The 7,349-nt window shown below is 36.1% G+C and overlaps 1 protein-coding gene across 4 annotated transcripts in view; it reads right to left on the reverse strand.

Moving 5' to 3' along the window:
• The window catches only part of FAM35A (family with sequence similarity 35 member A), an 89,098-nt gene extending 86,210 nt beyond the window's left edge, over positions 1-2,888 (reverse strand). For 3 of the 4 annotated variants that reach the window (XM_006767901.2, XM_006767900.2, XM_015566660.1), the window contains exon 1: positions 1,294-1,312. The gene's annotated coding sequence lies outside the window, so the exon portion shown is untranslated. Of the gene's footprint in view, positions 1-1,293; positions 1,313-2,805 lie in introns of those variants that run through there. The other variant, XM_015566659.1, reaches the window with a different exon arrangement.
• Positions 2,889-7,349: the final 4,461 nt, after the last annotated feature.

Genomic DNA, 7,349 nt, shown 5'->3' on the forward strand with positions numbered 1-7,349 from the left:
GTGCCCAACAGAAGATGAGTGGATTAGAAAAAATATGGTAGATCTATACAATGGAATACTATGCAACTGTAAAAGAGAGAGAACTCTTACCATTTGTGACAGAATGGATGAATCTACAGAGCATTATGCTAAGTTAAATAAGCCAGTCAAAGAAGAATAAGTATCACATGATCTCATTCATATTTAGAATCTAGTGAACAACATAAACTGACGAAGAAAAATAGAACCAAGACATAGATACATCGAACAGACTGTCAAACCTCAGAGGAAAACAGGGGGCTATATGGGGGGAAGAGATCAACCAAGGAACTCATATGTGTACTAGTACCTACATAACCCATGGACACAGATAATAGGGTGGTGAAGGCCTGGGGTAGGGGCGGGCTACATGGGGTCAATGGAGGAAAAAGGGGACATATGTAATACTTTCAACAATAAAGATTTAATTTTTAAAAATTTTAAGAAGAGGATCCAAATAAATAAAATCAGAAACAAAAAAGGACAAGTAACAACTGACACTTCAGAAATGCAAAGAATCGTAAGAAAATATCATAAACAACAATATGCCAACAAATTCAACAATCTCTTAAATAATAAATTCTAGAAACATACAATCTTCCAAAACCAAATCAAGAAGAAACAAAAAAATCTAAACAGATTGATGTCCCTGGCTGAGTAGCTCAGCTCCTTAGAGTGTCATCCCAAAGTTGTGGGTTTAATACCCACTCAGGGCAGATATAAGAATCAATCAATAAGTGAAACAACAAATCAATGTGTGTGTGTGTGTGTGTGTGTGTGTGTATACATATATATAACTCTCTCTAAAAAAATTAATAGAAAAAAATATCCTTGGGTGAGGATTAATAGTAACAATAACATATACTGGGCTTTACAATTTAGAAGTTACGTTCACCTAAAACAGTGGTCAGCAAACTCATTAGTCAACAGAGCCAAATATCAACAGTACACCAAAAAATCATATGATCATATCAATAGATGCAGAAAAAGCATTTGATAAAATCCAGCAACCATTTACGATAAAAACTGTCAGCAAAGTGAGAAGAGGGACCATACAGCAACATTACATAAGGCAATGTATGACAAACCCACAGCTAACGTTATACGCAGTGTGGGCACCTCTCTCAGTTCTGGTGCTCTCTGCTGGGGAGCCCAGCTTGGGGTTCAGACCCCAGAGTTCTCAGTGGGAACCCCCACAGCTGAGATAGCCCTCTGGTACTTGCGCTGCTGGCTGTAGGAGCCCAGCCAGCCCTTTCACGCCTCCTGCCTCCCTACCAGTCTCTATGCGGTCTCTGCTTTCCGTCCTCGGTTATCAGGGTTCTCTCCAGCTGGTCCTCAGTTCATTGTTCAGGGCGGATCTTCTGTATTTTAGTTGTATTTCCAGTTTGGTCCTGGGAGCATGTCAGTGTGGCTTCCACTTACTCCGCCACCATTTTGGAGTCCACTACAAACATAACTTTAACTCTTTGCGGTCATATTAAATTTGGACATGGGTGTCGTACTGGTCGGAATTAATTTCCATTGAAAGAGCAGTGATACATAGCATGCAAGATTATGAAGGATAAACAAGATTTATTAATTCTTTTTTGGAACTACGTCACTACTAGTAGAATCACTACAAACGTTATCACTTTCTACGTCAGAGTCAGTATTCAAGGTGCCAAAATAAAACTCTTCATCGTTACTTTCAGATTCGCAGTACACTTCTTTCGGTAACTTTCTTTTTGCCATTTTGGAGTATTATTTTGAAATATCTTAACAAGCGAGAATGCCTAATTACAGTTAAACGTAATTTGTAAAGCTTTATTTGAAATTCTGCGAAGTATCTCCGAAGCTTGTCGATTTCTTCACTCTCAAAAGGCGACTGACTCGCCACGGTGTTTTGCATGGTGAGTGTGGAATGACGGCGTTTGTTTATATTCAGTTTCGATATCTCCGACTTGTCGGGGCAAAGTTTTGGTTCGTGACAAGGTCGCTTAGACACTTAAGAGCTTTCAGAGAAATTATGAACTGATACATGAATGAATAGAGTTAAGATTCGTACGGTTCCTTGCTGTGGTGGCTGAGAGCAGACATACGACCGGAAAGGTAAAAAAGCTTTGGTGGCTGAGAGTAGACAAACGACTGCAAAGGGTTAAATGAAAGGAACAATTTGAAGTATATATCAATATACTGACTTTAAAAATGGGCCTGAGAATAAAACACCAAATTCAGAATCGTGCTTATCTTTGTGAGGGAGGTATGAGAATGTACTGAATATGTGTATGTTTTTAACTAGGTGTGATTACAGAGGTGTTCCTATATTATTTTAAACATACTATTTCTTAATACCCTAGAATAAAAAACATTGAGAAGCAACATAAAGAATAATGTATTAGTACTATTATTGTGTTAGCAACTAAAACAACCATATACTGCAATGTTCAAATAGTTAATAACAGGGAATTATTACCAAGGGGGAAAAAATTATAGTAAGCTTACGTCAAGTTTTGACCCATAACAAATCAAAGAGGACTAAGCATCATTAACTGCTATAACCACATATCTCACCCTCATCTAATCCTTATAGAAAGAATAAATTGCCTAAGAAATAAGTTAGTATACCAGATCTAATTAACATTTGACAATTTATATGTCATTTATTAGATTGGCCATGAGAGGGCCCCAAACAGCACAGCAAAAACCTTCAAGTTCAAAAGATCTCAAAACCAAGTTGAAGAGCAATATATTATACTGACATATAGGTAGGAATAATTAGATATATTCAAATTAAATGCATAAACTTACTATGATAATGACCTCCCCTGTCTCAAATCTTTGGGTTTCTCTCTAATAGTTTCTTCCCCTTTAGCTTCAAATCTTTAAAAACAAAACAAAACAAAACAAAAACTCCTATGTTGCTTGTCCTTGTTCTCACTTCCCATTTATCCTTTTACCCATTTAAATATGGCTCTTACTCCAATCATTTTGCTATGACACTATTTTGCTATGGAAGCTAACAACCTGTAACAGTCAAATCCAAAGGTCATTTTTCAATCTTTGTCCAACTGCCATTTGAAATTATTTATCAAACCCTCATTTTCTTAAAACATTCTACTTTTTTGAATCTGTGAGACCATCAAATTGGAATTCTTTTGTGTTTAAAAGACAAGTAATTATTGATTTATTCATTTAGTCACTCATGTAACAAATATCGACTCAATGCTATAAGCCAGGCATTAATGCTAGGTACTGGGAACTCAACAATAACAACAAGGATCTTTAATAGTCCAATGGGAGACATAAAATGACAATCATAAAACAGTAATATCGAGCTACCACAGGATTAAATGCAGGGTGTCCTTACAAGGGAGAAGCCTGGGGCAATTCAACCATTATCTGCAATTTTAGTGACAAAATTTTAAAGCTGAATTTAAATATTCAGAAAAAAAGGAGTACATATAGGCCCTGAGTCATCCCGCTCTCCCACCTCAACGCAGGACCCAGGAAAGCAGTCTGAGCTGTCTTACCCAAGGGAAAGGCCTGCTACAGGTAACCTCCAAAATGGTTAATGAGTGTAAGACACTCGCTGCTTCTGTGTCCTAAGTGCCCTGCAATCTGACTTCCATTTGCCATCTCTATTAAGACAACAGTAAAGTCCACACTGTATAAGCACTCACAGTGCTTGACAACTGTGAAACCGTCTGAGTTTTTAGAACACTCCACTTTCCTAACTAGTTCTTCTACCTCTCTGATTTTTCTCTCTTCTTCCTTGGCCCGTCCCTTCTTTTCATTCCACACAACTCTGCAGAATTTATCTAATTCTATTCATTTAACTACTAAATACCCGATTTTGCTTTACCAATATATAACTGAACCAACTACACCCCCTAACATCAGACATATTTTTAATATCACTTTACTTGAGACAATCACAGTAGATTAAAAAAGCAATGTTCTTTTTATTTAGCCTTTCTTTTTTAAAAATGTTTTTATTCTTTTATTTTTTAAATATATTTTTATTTATTTCAGAGAGGAAGAGAGAGGGAGAGATAAAAACATCAATGATGAGAGAGAATCATCAATCGGCTGCCTCCTGCACGCCCCCTACTGGGGATTGTGCCCACAACCCGGGAATGTGCCCTGACTGGGAATCGAACCATGATCTCCTGATTCATGGATTATGCTCAACCACTGAGCCACACCAGTTGGGCTCTTTCTCTTTTTTTTTCTATTTTTCTAAGTTTATTTGAGCCAAATTGACAACATATGCAGAGAAGCAAGATATCAAATGTCCCTTAGCCTCTTCAATGAATGGAAAATCTGACTAAATGACCCTATATCCAGACTAGATTTATAGAATCTTAGGATTAAAGTTTGCCCTCTAGGCAGGGGGATGGTGAAAACATGGGTGACACAAAGCAGTCTTGAGAGTTCAGGGATGATCTCCCAGGATAAGAGATGACTAAAGCAAATCAAAATTCTATAGACACAGTCATTTGTACATAATAATTACTTCAGCAGCCTTCACTTATTTGTCTAAATATACATCCCGAGAGGCATGGGACGCCTCTACAAAAAAACTGACTAGAAAGTCCTGTTAATTCAAAACACAGTAATTTTTCTTAAGTCTTTATACCCAAGGCTGCTGTGTATGTATGAGCAGGGCAGGAATAAAATGTGCTGAGGGCCAGGGGGAATAAAATTATTTATCAAAGAAAAAAAATCATAGACTGAAGAGTTCAGTTATGGACAACTGACATATTTCAATGATTCTAGATATGTTTTGAGTGTACTCAGAGGGTTAAAGCTCATTAAGATACCAGATGAAACTTCAAGCACATATCCATTACCAGGGTTAATAATTATACAATTTCTCAATCTGCAGAAGGCCACTTCAGTCGGAAAGACCAATACAACCATGATCCTTTATCTTTAGAGTGGTCAGAGTCTGATGAATGGGTCAAAGATTTATAAAACAGGATGAACTGTATCAGCAGGTTTTGTCTTTGCAGAACACTGCAACTACAAAAGCTTATTACAAAATACATGTAGTGAAAAGACAATATCTATCCTCTTACCAAACTAAAAACTCATTGGTAAATGTCTCCATTCTATCTTATCCAAAACACCAAGCACCATACAGTTATTCAATAGCATCAAAGGATAAAATAATAAGGAAGCATACAACTGTAATTAAAAACATGGGTTTTGAAGTAAGATGGATGTGATTTGTTAAAACCCAACTCTGCAACTTACTAAAAATGTAAACTTAAAATTGTTGACACGGGTTCATTACACTATTCTTTCTTTTTCTGTATATTTTGAAAACATCCATAATAAAGAAAATTAAATTTCTTTACATGTCAAGTAGGGATTAAGTTTCTTTAACTGTCAAATGAGAACAACATCAATTACTATCTGACAGTCTTTGCAAAATGGACCCAAACAACGTTAGTGTTAAACCTCAGAAACTCTAACCAGAGGGAAAGGGGGTGAGGGGAGGTAGAAGAGGGTACAGGGAAGATAAATGATGCCAGAAGGTAACTTGACAGGATGTTAAACACTCAATGCAATATACAGATGATATATTACATAACTGTACCTGAAACCTATATAATTTCATTAATCAATGTCACCCCAATAAATTCAATAAGAGAAACTCTACACATACATACTTGGTGACACAAACAAAAACCAACCCATTGTATTTTCTTGAAGTTTTTTTTTAATTGTGTATTTTTATACAGTTGTAACCATAAAATTGAATCTTGTATTTTGTTTCAACCAATATATGGTCACCTAGAATCTTCCTAATCATTTTTACTGCTAGCCTAATATTTTAATAATGAATCTAATTTAGTTAGCCACTACTCTTTAGTTCATTAATTTGCTCTACTAAATTAATTGCTCTACTGTCACTATTATAGCCATTGCTGTAAGAAATTATTTGGGACAGTCAGCATTAATTTTCAATTATTTTTGTGATAAACTCCCATGTATTTGGATTATTGGGTCATATGGCTCTTGATATTTATTATTATGTTGTTTGCAAAAGAATGGACACTTTAGAATGCCATAAACCATGGCCGAGACTCTCAGTCTTACCACAACTTTGTTAGCATTTGAAAAAGTAATTTTACTAGTTAGAAGTGCTGTATAGTTGCTTTACTTGCATTTCCCAATTGAAAAATAGTGAATTTTAAATTACATTTGGATTATTATCCTTAATATATGAGGAGTATGCAAGCATGTACACATTTGGACATACAAAGTAATAGAAAAACAGGTTAAGAAGACAGGCAGGTATATATCACAGAAAAAAACACATAGTTAAAAAGAGTAAAAACATTCATTCTCCTAATAAAATGAAAGAAAAATTATAAATTAATGAGAAAACCTTTCTACCTATCAAACTAGCAAGCATCCATGTAGAAGGCTCAGGGTGCAGGGAAGTGACTGCCACTGGCAGCAGTTGAAACTAGTAAAGCCTTTCTGGGGAGCGACCGGGCAGGGTGCGTCAGAGTCAAAGTCCTCCTCTGTCTGCACGTCCCACTTCTAGGAATATGATGGAAGGGAAAACAGGCTGTACGTTCTCAGAGACCTAGCTACAAGGATGTTCACAGCAGTGCGTGTATGTGCACTGATTGTGGTCTGGTTGAATAAATTATGATATATCCATACAAAGGCAAACACTGTAGCCACTAAAACTTGTGAAGACTATAAAATATCATGGAAAAGTTTTTCTTCAAAATACTGTATGTAAAATAAGGAGACTATAGAAAATTATGTATGGAAAGATTTTATTTATCTTAAAAAAAAACAGTATTCAGTTTTCCAGCATTAACTTTGAAGTTAGAAACCATTTCTTCTCGTATAGAAAAAAGATGTGTGTTTTCCATAATGACTGGTACAAGTGGTGGTAAAAAAGTTGTTCTTTTATTCTTTAATCTTTTTTAATTTTAAAAAATACATGTTTTTATTCATTTCAGAGAGAACGGGGGAGAGAGAGAGAGAAAGAGAGAGAGAGAGAGAGAGAGAGAAACATCAATGATGAGAGAGAACCATCGATTAGCTGCCTCCTACATGCCCCCTACTAGGGATCAAACCCACAACCTGGGCATGAGCCCTGACCAGGAATCGAACCATGACTTCCTGGTTTATGGGTTAATGCTCAACCACTGAGCCACACCAGCCAGGCTTTTAATCTCATTTAATCAATATAATTTGTTATCTTAATTCATTGTGCTAAGAAATAACACTGACTTCATAGAGAGTATTGTTACTTTATAGACTGGAATGTGACTTCATAGACTGGATTGTTACATCATAGTCAGGGTTGTTATCTCATA

Source organism: Myotis davidii, unplaced genomic scaffold, assembly GCF_000327345.1.
Source record: "Myotis davidii unplaced genomic scaffold, ASM32734v1 scaffold642, whole genome shotgun sequence".
NCBI lineage: Eukaryota > Metazoa > Chordata > Mammalia > Chiroptera > Vespertilionidae > Myotis > Myotis davidii.